At 35.8% G+C, this 15,346-nt stretch overlaps 1 protein-coding gene across 2 annotated transcripts in view; it reads right to left on the minus strand.

Annotated features, from left to right (window-relative positions):
* DCC (DCC netrin 1 receptor) overlaps positions 1-15,346 on the minus strand; it is a 1,070,394-nt gene that overhangs the window by 531,038 nt on the left and 524,010 nt on the right. The window lies entirely within an intron of this gene.

Below are 15,346 nucleotides of genomic sequence, written 5' to 3' on the forward strand. Positions count from 1 at the left end.
CTTTTTTTTCATGAGTATGCATAATTTTGCATATTTCCCCAAATAAGTCTTTTTTCAACATTGAGGAATGTCCAGAATGATCTAGAGTTTCCCTTTTATAAACCATTTTGAATCTCATTTCCCATAAATAAATAAGTTATTTGTGTTCCTTATTATCTGTGTAGTGTGTGAACTCTCCTGTGGGGAACAACATTTAAAAAAAAAAAATGACCAGGTATAAAGAAGTCCTACACTTTCTTTTTTTGTTGTTGTAACATTACCTTCAAGCTTCAAGAGAGTTCTCCTTGGTAGAGTATTCTGGAATTTGTTGAGCATGCCCATGCTCCATTTCCTAATATCCTTCATGGATGTGAATTTGATTGTGTCCCTTTTCACCCGTAATTTTTCAGAACTGAAAATTTCTCATCTGGTCTTAAGATTTCATTCCTTTGATCATTCCCGTTAACCTTTCGGGCTTCCCTAACTGTTTTACAGCCTTAATGGAATGCACTGACTAGAACTATGAACTCTCCTCTCTGTACAAAAACATTATTAGTTCTGTTCAAAGATTTAACAAAATTATAGAATACTGTTTCTTCAATTTTATCTGGCATTTGGTTGACCCTTTGAACTGCCACTCTACACTGGACTGTCTTCAAGGAATAGCTGACATAGATTCAGTTCTTTTTTTTTTCTAGACATGAGGAATAGCAGAGAGAAAATTCATTGTGTTAGCATCGTTTGCATTATATTTCCCCAGATGCATTACCTTGTACTTTCCACAGCTAAAATGTATCCACTATTATTTCGCCTGTTCACACAGCTTTGCAAAATGTTCTTGCAGGGCCCATCGACCTCACCAGCTGGAACAGTGTCAGAGTCATCTGCAGACTTACAGATACGCCTTGTGCAGTCATAACAGCCCATCTTCTTCCCCAGACCCACATTCTTCCAGTCGATATAACCAGAGTCATGGTGGAATACTTTTTTACACTACTTTTGGCTTAGTGTAACCTCATGTTCTGATAGCAATTCTGTGTACCAGAGGGGGATTCCAAGAACTTAAGCAAGTGCTCCAGGTGAGAACATCTGTCCACCAGGATTCTGTCTAGTCCTATTCTGACTGCCTACCCTATTCTCTACTTGGCCTGTTCTTCCTTAAGACCAAGCCCCTCCCTAAACTCCAATTTCAGTAACAGGTCCATGTCTTTGCGCATGGCTTGCTAACCCTATTTTTGTTTTGGTTTTTAAATATGAATTCCTTGCCTTACTCTTGTTAATCCTCTTTCCTTTGATAACTGCCAGATTGGGCTTCCTTTTCCTAAGGCACTGGTTAAAAAAATCGCTTTGAAGGCTCATGACGATAGAGTTTCTTGGCCCCAACCCTAGAGAGTCTGATCCAGTAGCTCAGCGCAAGGCCAACAAATTAGCATTTCTAACCAGCTCACAAAGAATGCCAATACTACTGACCTGGAGACCACACTTGGAGAATTACACAACTTCCATGATTCCCATCTGTTTTTCGTTTGCTAGAAGCATGCCTTGATGGTGTACCTTTCTGACCAGCTCATTTGGGTTGTAGTCTTCATGGGCTTTTCTACAACTAAGGTCCCTGTTCCTTCCTCTGACCACTGTTTGAGGAAGGCAAACCATACCATTCTAATTCTGCTTCCTGAAGTGATGATGATGGTGACGGTATGATGACCATGGAAATGACAACGTATCTCCATTTCCTTATCTTAAAGTGGAGATAAAAGTAGTACCTCCCGTATAGATTTCTGAGGTCATTACATGAGAAAGCACAGCACTTTGCACACTACCTGGAACATAGTGGGTGTCCAATAAATGTGTGTTATGAGAATATCAATGCAGATAATGCAATATATCATTCATTGAACAGACTGGTTGATTGATTGATTGGTTTCTGGAGACATGCTAGTGAACAAAACAGATAAGAATTCTGCTCTAAATAAAAACCACAATGAGATACCACTTCACTCCAGTCAAAATGGCTATCATCAATAAATCAACAAACAACAAATGCTGGCGGGGATGTGGAGAAAAGGGAACGCTAGTGCACTGTTGGTGGGATTGCAGATTAGTGCAGCCACTATGGAAAACAGTATGGAGGTATCTCAGGAATCTGAAAATGGAACTACCCTATGATCCAGTAATTCCACTCCTAGGCATCTACCCGGAGAAATCCAAAACTCCAATTCAAAAATCAGTATGCACTCCTATGTTTATTGCAGCACTTTACACAATAGCCAAAATATGGAAACAACTGAAATGCCCATCGGTAGATGACTGGATTAAGAAGCTGTGGTACATTTATACAATGGAGTATTACGCAGCCATAAAGAAGAAAGAAATCTTATCATTTGCAACAACATGGATGGATCTAGAGAACATTATGTTAAGTGAAATAAGTCAGAAAGAGAAAGACAAGTACCATATGATCTCACTTATATGCGGAATCTAAAGAAAAGAATATATGAATGAACTAATCAGAGACAGTTTTGAGGGCACAAAGAAAAAACCGAGAGTTGTTAGATGGGCGGGGGCGGGGGGGGTTGGGGATAAGGGGAAAGGTGAAGGGATTAGGAAGCAGCTGGTAACCACAAGATGGCCTCAGAGTTTTCTGAAAATTAATTTGGGGAACTTACTCAATAATGTCGCAAAGATTTTGTTGGGTATCCAATGGACATGCGTCCTATTTGGGAGACCACCTCAGAGATAATGTGGATGCCTGATCATGGCATTGTACACCAGAAGCTAAATATTAATGAATGCCAACTATAATTTTATATATATAATGTGATGGCTGGGTTTGAGGTCGGAGGGATAATGGATGGGGGGAGGGGGATTCACAGTGTGAGGGATATAAAAAAAAAAAATTCTGCTCTGGTGGAGACAAACAGTGAATGAGTACATAGATAATAAAAAACTGGAATAAGTACTACGAAGGAAATAATAATAGGATGGTGGAGCATAGTAACTGGAAGAGTCTGACTTAGCGATAATGGAAAAGGGAAAACCCTGTCAGAAGGCGCTGTCTGCCATATGAGCGGGGGCGAGAGAATTCCAGACATGGGGAACTGCCCAAACAAATATTTTGAGATTGTAGATTGTTTAGTTTGTTGAAGGAAAAGGCAGGAGGACAGTAACAATGGAGCCTAATAAAAAGAGGAAGAATGTGATGCAGTTAGAAAAGTAAATGCAAGTGAAAGCCTACAGTGGGTGGTAGGACGTGGTAAGGAGTTTTTAGTTTAGTCTAAAAAAAAAAAAAAAAAAAAGGAAGGAGCTGGAGGATTTTAATTTCTAAGAAGGGACATGATGTGTTCTGATTAACGTGTGAACAAGATCATGCTGGGTGGGAATGGGTTATGTAAGGTAAGACTAGAAGAGAAAGACAGATAGGAGATTAGAGGTCTGGCCCAGGTAACAGGTGAGAGTAGTGCGATTGGGGTGAGGGAATCAAGATGGAGAAAAGAAGGCAGATATAAAATATGTTCTCGAGGTTGAACTATTATGGATTTAATGTAAGGTATAAGAAAAACAGGCATAAATCTGATGACTAAGTTTAATATATTGCAACACTGAGGCCATATTCATTAAACTGAATTCTATTTACTCACTTTGACAGTTTTCATATGTATTATACATATGAATGATAAATATTCCTTCCTATCCAAAGCTAGCTTAATTGTGAATATTATTTTCTGGGTGATTTTCTTAATCACTTGCAACGTTCACATTTCTCACAGTCTTTGATAAAGTATAAATAGTGGTAGCACACTCCCTAAGCTCCCTCAAGAAAGCCTGCAATATTTTTAGCTCAAATTGGTTTTTAAATAATAATAGCTAATATTTATTTAATGCTTCATATGTACCCGACAATGGTTCCCACCCAAATCCCTAGACTATACAGCCCACCCAAACCAGCAAAATTTATTTGTCTTCTCTCACTAGTATCGCTTTAATCCCCACTTCTAAAACTTTGGTTCAATGATCCTATACGTTGTGATGAATTATATTGCCACACTTAAGTTCTACTATTTTCAAAGCCACCTCAAGTATGCTTCTTTGTCACAGTTTCTTTCTCATAGAGTTTTCCTAAAATGTCAGGGGATAGAGCTGTCCGACTTACGGCATAAGATCTGAATGAGGCTTGGTATTCTAAGTATGAGCACTCGAGAAGATTGCTAATAACAGCAGTGATAGCAATGTCACTTACTGAGTGTCTTCTCTGTTCCAGGCACTGTCCTGTTGCTGCGCTGAAAATGTATTGTTTCTTAGGTCAATCTTCGTAACAGCTCTGCAGGTAAGGTGTCATTGGCCCATTACACAGACAACGCTTAGAGATTAAGGGATGTGTTCATGGTCACTTGCCCAGTAATACACTCAAGTATAAATTGGAGTAGGTTGGGGGAATCGAGAGAGAAGCCAGACAGCAGAAGTAGGATATATGGATAGAATAAAAGATCACTGTCATACAAATGCTCCTGATTTTAGGGGATATACTGATAAGCATGAAGTGTCTGTAAACCGTTCATCCAAAGAGAAGACAAGCAAGCAGTTTACAGTGGAAGTGAAAAATTAGAACTAACTTGCTACTCTGTTTACACCGTTGAGAGTGAGGAGGTGGTGAGGAGAAAAACTCACCTATATCTTCTTCTGAGGCCAGAATTTCACTTATTATTTTTTTATTGTTATTTTAAAAATCAAACAAGGAAAATATCCCTGCTCTCTACCTTCCTGTAAATATTGACATAATGACCTTTGTTGTCATACTTCCTGAGATGTTTTGCAAGCTAAATTAACATTCTAATGGAGAAACACAATATTACTTGCACAATCCTCACTTCTACCTGGCTAACCATCCTTTAAGAATCACACATACACACTCACACACACCAGAAACCCCCAGCTCATTTGAAATTTCTTTTGTTTCCATGCACTATAAATTGGTGATAAAGTGCTATTACTGAGCATTCAGCAGTTGGAGTCACTAACTACTTTTTGAATATCAGTAAGAACATATCAAGGGAAAATTGAATTATATAATTTAATCATGAGCTAATTATTTTCTTTGCTGGTCCTCTAAAGAAGCCGGGGATGCAAACTCATAAATATCACATTTATTTTTCTTAGCAGGAGGGAAGCACTGGGCTGTGATTAAAATGGCATCACGTTGCTTCTTACAGAATGTGTAATGGGTCTGAACTGCAAGAATAAAAAATTGACTACACCCATTAAGCATGGTAAAGATCCCATTTTAATTGGGTAGGCAGTTTCCATAAAAATGTATGCAGCACATTACAACTACATATAAGCCAAATTGGTATACCGTGTTTCCCCGAAAATAAGACCTAGCCTGACTATCAGCTCTAATGCATCTTTTGGAGCAAAACTTAATATAAGACCCGGTCTTATTTTACTATAATGTAAGACCGGGTCTCGTATAATATAATTTGTTGTTCCAAAAGACACATTAGAGCTGATTGTCTGTATTTTTGGGGAAACGCGATAGCTATACTGCTGAAAATAGGAGACTCGCCACCTGAAGCATTCTTTCAGTCTCCAAACATAGAAAAAATATAAGTTTTAACCCTATAGCCTTTGCTAATTGCACACAGCATTTCCCAAACATTAGTCTGTTAGAGATTCTGAGAAGTCCTGTAGTATATACCTGTTTAATTTAACTTTGATCCAACATTTCCCAGGTAATACAAAATATTTTTGTTTTGTTTAGTCTTTTTTTTTTCCATTTTTGTTAGGAATACCTAATAATTAAAATACAATTTGGGAAATATTGATGTGCAATAAGGTTTAGCCTTCATCTTTACAAGATGTCTCACTTGGTTGTGTAGTCATTTCATCTTCAGTTTTGCCCATTTGTTCATACCAAACTTGGACCCAAAACCTGTTTCACAAGAAATATCTACCAAATGTTTGTATTAAAACTGAGAACATTATGTCATGTCTTAATTGTAGTTCAGTTAAAACTTTATGCCTATGAACAGCTTTTCTGAATAACAAGAATGTGGATAAAATGAGAAAGTTTGGAGTTTGAGCGTTATGTACAAAGATATTTGTTTTCTCTCTCACAGAAGGACTGAATGAATGAGACATGATTTTTTTTTTTCATATACAAAACTTCAACAGTCAGGATGAAAATCGAAACTCAATTCTGAGAGAGAAAAATCTGCGTTTCTTACATATTTCTTAAATGCTCAATTCATGCCAATTAGTACACAAGATACTGAGGACATGAGGATGACTAAGACACAAACCTTACCCTTGAGAAAACAATTTGATTCCTATGTGATTACAACTCACTGTATGAATTTCTTTGGAAACTGTCTAATCAATGTGTTAAGTGTTAACCGTGGAATTCACCAGAAATTATGGAAGCTCGGGAAAGGGAGAGGGGTACCACCTGGGTGCAGATAATGTCAGATCTAATCATCAAAAGCAGTGTGCCTACATGACACAATGTCACCTTAGAGAACAAAGCAGGCAGATAAACAGTCTTTGTGAACAGAAGCATTTTCACCCAGGTAGCCAATGACTTCATGTTGCCCTCAGCAGTTTCTCTGTGTGGCATTCTGTTTAGCCTGTTGCTACGAAAGTGGTATAACTCACCCCGCACACAAACACTCATAAAAAGACATTAAACAGTAATACAAAGACAAATAACCCAATTAAAATGGACAAAGGGTCTGAATAGACATTTCTTCCAAAAAGATGTACAAATGGCCAAGAAACCCATAGCAAGAAACTCAACATCATTGGTCGTCAGGGAAATAAATGCAAATCAAATCCACAATGAGACACCACCTCTCACCCACTAGGCTGCCTAGAGGTAAAAAAGTTAGCCAATAACAATGTTGGTGAGGATGTAGAGAAACAGAAATGCTCACACATTGCTTGTGGCCATGAAAAATGGGATAGTTGCTTTAGAAAACAGTCTGGTAGTTCCTCATAGAGTTACCACATGACTGAGCAATTTTACTCCTAAGTATGTAAAAGAACTGAAAACCTAGCTCCACACAAAAACTTGTACACAAATGTTTATACAGAATTATTCATAATAGGCAACAGGTGGAGACAATCCTAATGCCCACTAACTAATGAATAGATTAATAAAAGGCATATTTATACAATGCAACATTATTTGGCCATAAAAAGAAATAAAGACTGATACATACTACAACAAGGATGAACCTTGAAAACATGCTAAGTTAAAGAAGTAAGTCAAACACAACCATTTCTATGATTACACTCACATGACGTTTCCAGACTAGGGAAATCTACAAAGACAGATAGTAGATTGGTAGTTGCTTAGGGTGGTGGGTAAGGCTGGGGAAGGAGGGAGAACAGGAGAATATGAAGTGATAGCTAAACGGCATGGGGTACTTTCTGAGGTGATGAGGGTGTTCAAAAATTGACTGTGGTGAGATACGGTTGTGCACATCTGTGATTATACTGAAAACCATAAAATCGTATAATTAAATGCAAAATTCTACAGTATGTGGATTACGGTGAATGATATCTCAATAAAGCTGTTTTTTTTGTTGTTGTTGTTTGTTTTTGTTTTTGTTTTCTTTGCCAAAGAATTAGGCAAGAAAATTATTGCATTTTCATTACATATTTGTTGAAGGAGTGAATAAATGAATCAATCAATGTACAGGTAGAAACTCCAAACGCTTTAATAGAGCCCATCATTGTAAGACTTATGTTTTCAACGTGGTAATTTTTACCCTTCGGTACACTGCCACCAAGTGGTGGCAGGAACCTTGGTAATACGGTATCAAGTTCAGGTGTATGAATATCAGTTATACTGATGCTTTCCTGTTCGACTCTACCAGATTATATTAAAGATGAGTCCATACCTTACTTTGTAAAATTAGTGAAATGATGATGCCTTCGTATATTAAAAAATAAATCAGGAAAAAATCCTTAGAACATATATATAAAGAAATGGCATGCTTTGCTCCCTAGTATTTGAAAACTGGCAAGTACAATGACACTAACTCTAGCTAACTTTAATTAAAATACATCTGTCTAATTTAGTTTGAGTCTTATTGCTGGGTCAAACTCCTGGGATAATGTGTACTTCTGGTACTTTAGGTCAACTTTGGCATGCAATGCCCTTTTGGGCAGCTTTCCACCACCATCAGCAGTTCTTCTCCTTCTAAACCACAGATGGTCAATTCACCTTGCTGAGATTATTGGAGCTAATTAAAATCATAGCCTTAGATGGTCTTTTTTTTAATTTAATGCTCTGAATTAGTACATAGTCTTTTTCTTTCCCTCTGGGTCGTCAACTGCCTTCCTCATCTATCCAAGAAAGAAGAAAAGAAAAGAGAGAGAGAGAGGGAGAGATTCATAACCATCTCAAAGATCAATGCAAAACACTGTTCAAATTGTTTTCTCCAGTGAAAGAGGGAAAAGAGTGGAGGTCCACATAGTAGGCCTTCAAATAAATATTTGTGTAATAAATAAATAAATCCTGCCACTAATCCAACTAGTATTCCCATGGCCAAATATAACTGCCATTGTAATACTAAATCATTTATTACTAACAGTCTGAACTTACTATTTTTCTTCTTTTAATACGTACATGCACTCAACAGAATCTTCTAAACATCAATTTTGGATGGAACTTTTGCACTCTGATGACAGCTATGATCCCAGGTGAGGAAAGTTTAATAAGAAATCAACACAATAATGGGAAGAAGCAGGTCATAGATGATTTTCAATATTTAAAAATTCAATTCTGCCTTATGTTATGCACTTGTATCTGACATTTGGGATCAAATCCCTATATGGAAAAACTCTTAGCTAATTTCAACACGATCCATTTGGCAATTACTTTGTGAGGGATAATCATTATCAAAACTTATCTAAGGCACTGTTTTTATGACGATAATCATTAAATGCGATGGGTGAGCGAGGTCACTGCTAACAAAGGCCAGTTACAGATAGACATGCAACGTAAGGAACACACTTAGGCAGTGATGTTGTAAATTCAGGAGAACTCCACTCAAACAGTTACACATTGTAATAGGATAAATAGCACTTAATTAATATATTTTATGATACCACTTTTCCATTTATAGCTATGTACCTGAGCCTAAAAACCAACAAGAGAGCCATCAGCCAGTTTACAAACGAGGTGATTAATACCTTAATGGGGGTGGGGGGAGAGGGGAGTGCATGTGCCTCTTACTCTCCAAGCAAATAGATGGGTCAATTTCCTACTTGGCCAATTACACATGGTCAGAAATTAGCAACTAATATCACGTGTGTTTCAGTTTAAAATTTATAAAACTAAAACATGCAGAAAAAAAGGATACAAAGCCATGTCAATGTTTAATTATCATGTTTCCTTTCATTATCAGACACATCTGAGAGTTGATCGGCTATGAACACTTACATGCTTGTAGTAAATTGGATTTGTCTAAGAATTGATTTAGTAAACAAACAACACAATATCCTCATAGCTAATGGTATACTTACTAATAAAATGGGAACTGATCATTTAAAATGATAGGATCTAAAAAGAAAGCAGTACCTTTTACTTAGAAGTTACTAAATAAAGATGTGATGATGATATTGAAGAAAAACTAAGATAGGACAATATTAAATTTATAAGACACTTGGAACTACACATAACCTAGTATATAAACAGATAAATGTGTTTTGATTCATTGCTATTATAAGAAGGGCTTTTTTTCACACTCCAGGGAATTTAAGATTGTCAAGAATTAATAATATGTAATAAATATTGCTAATTTACTTTTCCATTGTAGCTCATGTCTCTACAAAGTTGATCAAGAATCTTTTAAACAATATAATGCATAGAACAACTACTATTTCTGTGATTACATTAGTCTGCCATAACTAAATACCTGGGTGGCTTAGTCAACATAAATGTATTTTTCCAAGTTCTGGAGACAGGAAGTCCAAGATCAAGCAGGGTTGGTTTCTAGTGAGACACTTCTCCTTGCCTTGCAGACTGCGCCTTTTCTCTCTATCCTCACATGTCCTGGGTTCTCAATGAGAGAAACAGTGCTCTGATCTCTCTTCTTCTTATAAAGGCACCATTTCTATTGGATTAGAGCCCCACTCTTATGACCTCATTTAACTGCATTCTTAAAGGTCCTATCTCCTTTAAGAATGTAACTGCATTCTTAAAGGTCCTATCTCCAAATACAGTCATACTGGGAATTAAGGCTACAACATATGAACTTGGGGGAAAACAATTCAGTCCATAACCGTAGTCTATGAAAAAAATCATGAGTATCAATGGAGAGTTTATACAATATTCGGATAGAAAGTTAGGTGACTTATTCGTATGTATGATGTACATAGAATTGCAGTTCTTCTGTGTAAAGCTCAGGTGAGCAAGAGAACAAACCAAGGGTTTGAGTGGCCAAGATCCAGGAGACATGACATCCGTTTTTAAGTTTCTCCTAATATATTTGGAATAAAGCATGAATAGCAGACTGTAGAGGTATAGAGGGAAATATACACTGTTTCACATATTTTGATATCATCCTTGCACCACAAATCTAATTTTTTGTATACGTTTCTAAAGATTACTTGCCAGAGAAATGTCTGTGTATCATTAGGACATCATTGTATGAGTCCCCCATGATTCATGACAATCTTGTAGGGACCTGTTATTGCTATGTACATGTATAGATGAGGAAAATTAGCTGAGGAAAGAGTCCCTGGGATGTTTTAACATTTGTGGCATTTTGTGTTATTTTGTTTGTTTTTGTTTAATCTTTGCAAATATGCTTTATGCTTCTCATGAGGGCTGAAAGAACATCTTACACATATTCCTTTATTTCCCAGAACACACAAAGCTATGCCTTGCTGTTCTGAACTCTTCTTCTCCCAATTCTCACACCCCCAGCAGTCATTGGTTCCTCTGAGGAAGTCAATATCATTCCTTACCAATTAAAAAAAAAAAAAGAGGATTATAGAGTTAAATAACTGGCCAAGATGAAACAGCAAGTAAGCCACAATTCAAAAATCTATCACTGTCTTTCCTTTGCCGTTAAGATAAAAATCTAACCACCTTACCAAAATATTTAGGATCTATACCACTTTTCCAGTCCACCAGCAGATTGCTTTTGTGCCCACAATCTTCAGTCACATCTATCATTTTCCCTTGCCCATCACTTGCTTGTTTCCAAACCTTTGCCCAGTTACTGCCCCCCGCCCAGACCTCTCTCCCCTTGCACCTCCGTCCAACACCCCAACTCCAATTCTCTCATGTTAGCTGAACTTTTTATTCAGGGCCCTTCACCTCCCTTTTTCCCAACTGTCCTTTGGGTTCTTAGTAATTGCCTCCTTCTTCTCTGTTGACCTAACGAGTCCTTGAGGCCCAGATCTCTGTCATGCGCGCCTTTCTATGCCCAAAGAGTCCTTGACAGAGCACACAAGAGGCACTCAACTGTCAGTTGCTGCTTTACAATTAATTTTGTGCTTCAGTTGTATATCTGGGGCTAGAAACTGTAATTGGTTAGCTCCCCATATACTCAGCCATTTATTTTTTTATTATTCAAAAGCATTTTAAAAGAAAGTGAGCTATTAAGGTGGACTTTTCCATCCCACTACATCACAAAATAATGTTTTTTCTAACAGGAATATTTAATTTTGCCCATGTATCTTAATCTGCTTTCTTCTGAACTCTCTTTCAAGATCACTTTTCTAAACCTTTCTGAACAGCTTGGCCTATTCTCTAACCATGTGCAGGAACAGTACATTATTTAATGGTTGAGATAACCATATGCATTTGAAAGAATATGGGCATGGATTCTGAAGAGAATTTTTCTTAGAAATAGAGAATATGTGAGCATTGTACATGTAAATGCATATATTGTATACATGCACGTACGCATATATGTGCTTATGTATATACACACACAGGTAGACATATATATTTATATGTAATATATATTAAAATATAATTTAATATTCTGAATCTACTAACATCAGATTAAAGAAGATATCTGTGTAAGGTGTACATGCTTGGGTCAATAGAGAGAGTCTTCTGAATACATACATGACACAGGGATTCCTGTTTCCTAAGGAGAATCTCAGGCAGGAGTAACACCTGCCTCAAAGGACTTCGTTCCAGAAATGTTTACTTGGGAGAAGTATAAACTCAAGCACTGTGTGAAGTGATATGTGCTACTCATGTTGTGGAAGATATGAAGAACTCTTACATCTGGTTTCCAGCTTTCAATGATGTGCAAAGGATTGACCTAGCAGACTTATTTGTGTCCTGCAAAGCCAGTTTGTGCCAAGTCTAGCCAACATTTCTCTAGAAAGTTAATAAGGCAAATAACTGAAAAAACCCCCACACAAAGGTAAACTTTTAACAGTATATTGTTTATATTGCTGCAAACCACTTCAAAAAGAATTCTGCAATCGTTTCTGGAAAGTTCAAAAATGTTTTCATTTTCTCAAGGATGTTAGACCTAACGGCTTCTACTGAAGGGTAAACTTTCTACCTGTCTCTTTTTGTGTGTGTATGAACAGTGCACAGAGCTTGTCCAAGGTCAGGGACTTTATGGGTTACAGAGCAAACATTTTTTTACACTATGCATTTATGCACTGACTCAGACAATGAATAGATCTAGACCTAAGAAGAGGCAAATCTCCTGAATGTTATTAAAGGTTGTCTTGCTGCATGGATGGAGGTGTGCATGAGGGTGAAGATGGGTAGATAAAGGAAAAAATGCAAATATTTTCAGAAATGGTGATTATAATTCCTGAGCCAGGAGGAGGGACATTTTGAAAATAAGAATGGACGGAATACCTCTTTTAAGGTCATTTTTCAAAGGAAGAATTTTAAAGAAAATCATGGCACTAGTAATTCAAACAAAATGGAAGCTGGTAACAGTGTTCAGAGAGACTCGCTCTGCGTCCCCCTCCCTACGACCTCTCCTGCCACCACTGCTTTAGGCTCTGTCTTTTATGAGAGTAGAGACTATCAACTCTTCATACCTTTACAGATTCCATGTTACATGCAATATGAAAAAAAAAATCTGATTCAGAAGTCATTAGAGCAACTGATTGTATAAATTTGTAATTATACTACAGAACCTAGTGCAGTACATGTACTTAAAATATGTCCACCGGTATTATATTGATGGCTATTCTAATAGGTCAGAAACATTAACATAAATGGTTATTAAGAATACCTTCATAAATGTATTTATATGTTATTTATCTTAGATAAGGTTGTCCTTTCTAATATAGGTTTCTCCAAGAGGTTTAATTATTATGGAACTTTCAATTTTCATTCTATAATATAAATGCTTTAAATTATATTTAATGTATATTAGCCCTGAAACTTGTCAGAGCATTTCTCTTTATCTTGTTGTATATAAAATGATACCCTACTTGCAAAGTCTGTTAGTTTTTTCAAGTTCACTTTCAAAGCCAGTCTAAGTGCAAGAAAGGACCACGAGTTGAAAGAGTCTGATCAAATATATAATTAAAGCTTATAAGCACAAGCTTACATTTCTTACGGAATTTTATCTTATAAAGAATTTAAATTATGCTTAAATTCTTAAAAATGATTAAAACTAAATTTGAATAAATTTGACAATGAAGTTTTCTCCTTACCATCCACTTTAAAAAAAAAGTAATAAATTCTATTTCCATATAAATTCAGTCCTGCAAGATGAGCTTAACCTTTTATCAGGATAGGCACAGACTACATCAGAAATTTTACCATATCAACATTCATATTAAAGCCTGGATAGTTAATAGTTAACAGTATTATAACCACCTCCAGAATTAAATCATGCCTTCTGCAATAATTATAAATTATTCTAGGTCTGTAGGAAACCTTTAAAATGTAAACCCAGTTACCAAGAGGATTCACCACTCCCCCAAAAAAGACCCATGTTATAAGCACAGTTCCATCTATTTTTTAAAAATTAATTTTGCTTCTAATTTATAGATTCAACGTGTAATTATATTCAAGTTTTGGAAATACAGTGGTTCATTTAGGACAAAAATGTAAGTGTGAAAACAACAAAGCCAACAGCCATAAAGAAGAAGACTTTATAAATCAAAAAATAAAATAAACACCACCAACAAAATACACACATGGAGCATACACAGCATAGTTACTATTCCTCTATGTAAAGAGTTACTACATATCAACAAAATAAAGATGAATATTTCAATAAATATATAAAGGTTAAAAAATGATTTATAACCAACTAACAAAATGTAAAATGTTAATGTCCAGTAAAATTATAAAAAGAAATGTGAGTTCAATAAGGATGAAAATTAGAACAAAGAGACACCGTTTTACAAAATTTCAGATAAGTAAATAGAGTCTGGGAAAAAATGCACTCTTTTGACGAGGGACAAAATCTTGCACTGCTGGTAGGATTAAACCATTTTGCAAAACTTTTCCTTAAAATAGGTGCAAATAAATGACATACATATGTATATTCACATATATGTGTATATATATACATATATATACATATATATATATGTATGATCAGCTCAGTGTTTTTTTTTAAATAAAACTTGGAAACAAAATAATTCTCAGTAATAAACAATGGAAAACATACACATGCACACTGTAACAGACAGAAGGATTCCATGAATGTCAATATATGTGCAAATATGTATGTCTGTGCATGCATTTCTTGGCTAATAAGTGTAGTCTTAGAAATCAGAATTTACATAAATTTTCTTAGATATCAATGAATTGTTATATATCTAAATATTGTGCACTCATTTGATATAAAATTTGACCTCATGTATTTGCAGTTAGAGTTTTATCTATTATCACTATAAATTCCAGCTCATTCTGTAACTGCATTTGCTTTATGACCAGTAATAAACATTTCAAGATAACTTCTATGGTAGCCATTCTGTGTTACTGTACTTTGATGTTACAAATGTCAATGTTTTTTTTACGACAAAAAATGTAATAAAAATAAAAATAGCATATAAAATAAGAGTAAATGAAATTGTTGCTATTTTAAAGACAGATGATATTTCACTTAAAATAACGCTACCTCTGAAACCAAAGAATTAAAGTCCTTTTCCTATTCTTAGTTTAACATTTACGTTGATCAAAGAACAAACAACTTCATTGCCTTACCCATCATAAACATTATTACCATGTCTGCAGATGAAAGCATTTTCTAAAGCAAAATGGGTAGCAAAATAACATTATGACATAGTCTAGCAGATATAATCAGTGTACCAAACCGTTTCATTTCTATTGTATAACTTTTAAAGAATCTATGATTTTTTCCTGGACTCTTTAAAAGGTATAAAGATTTATTCCATAGGGAAAAAT

This window comes from Rhinolophus hipposideros (genome assembly GCF_964194185.1).
Source record: "Rhinolophus hipposideros genome assembly, chromosome: 17".
NCBI lineage: Eukaryota > Metazoa > Chordata > Mammalia > Chiroptera > Rhinolophidae > Rhinolophus > Rhinolophus hipposideros.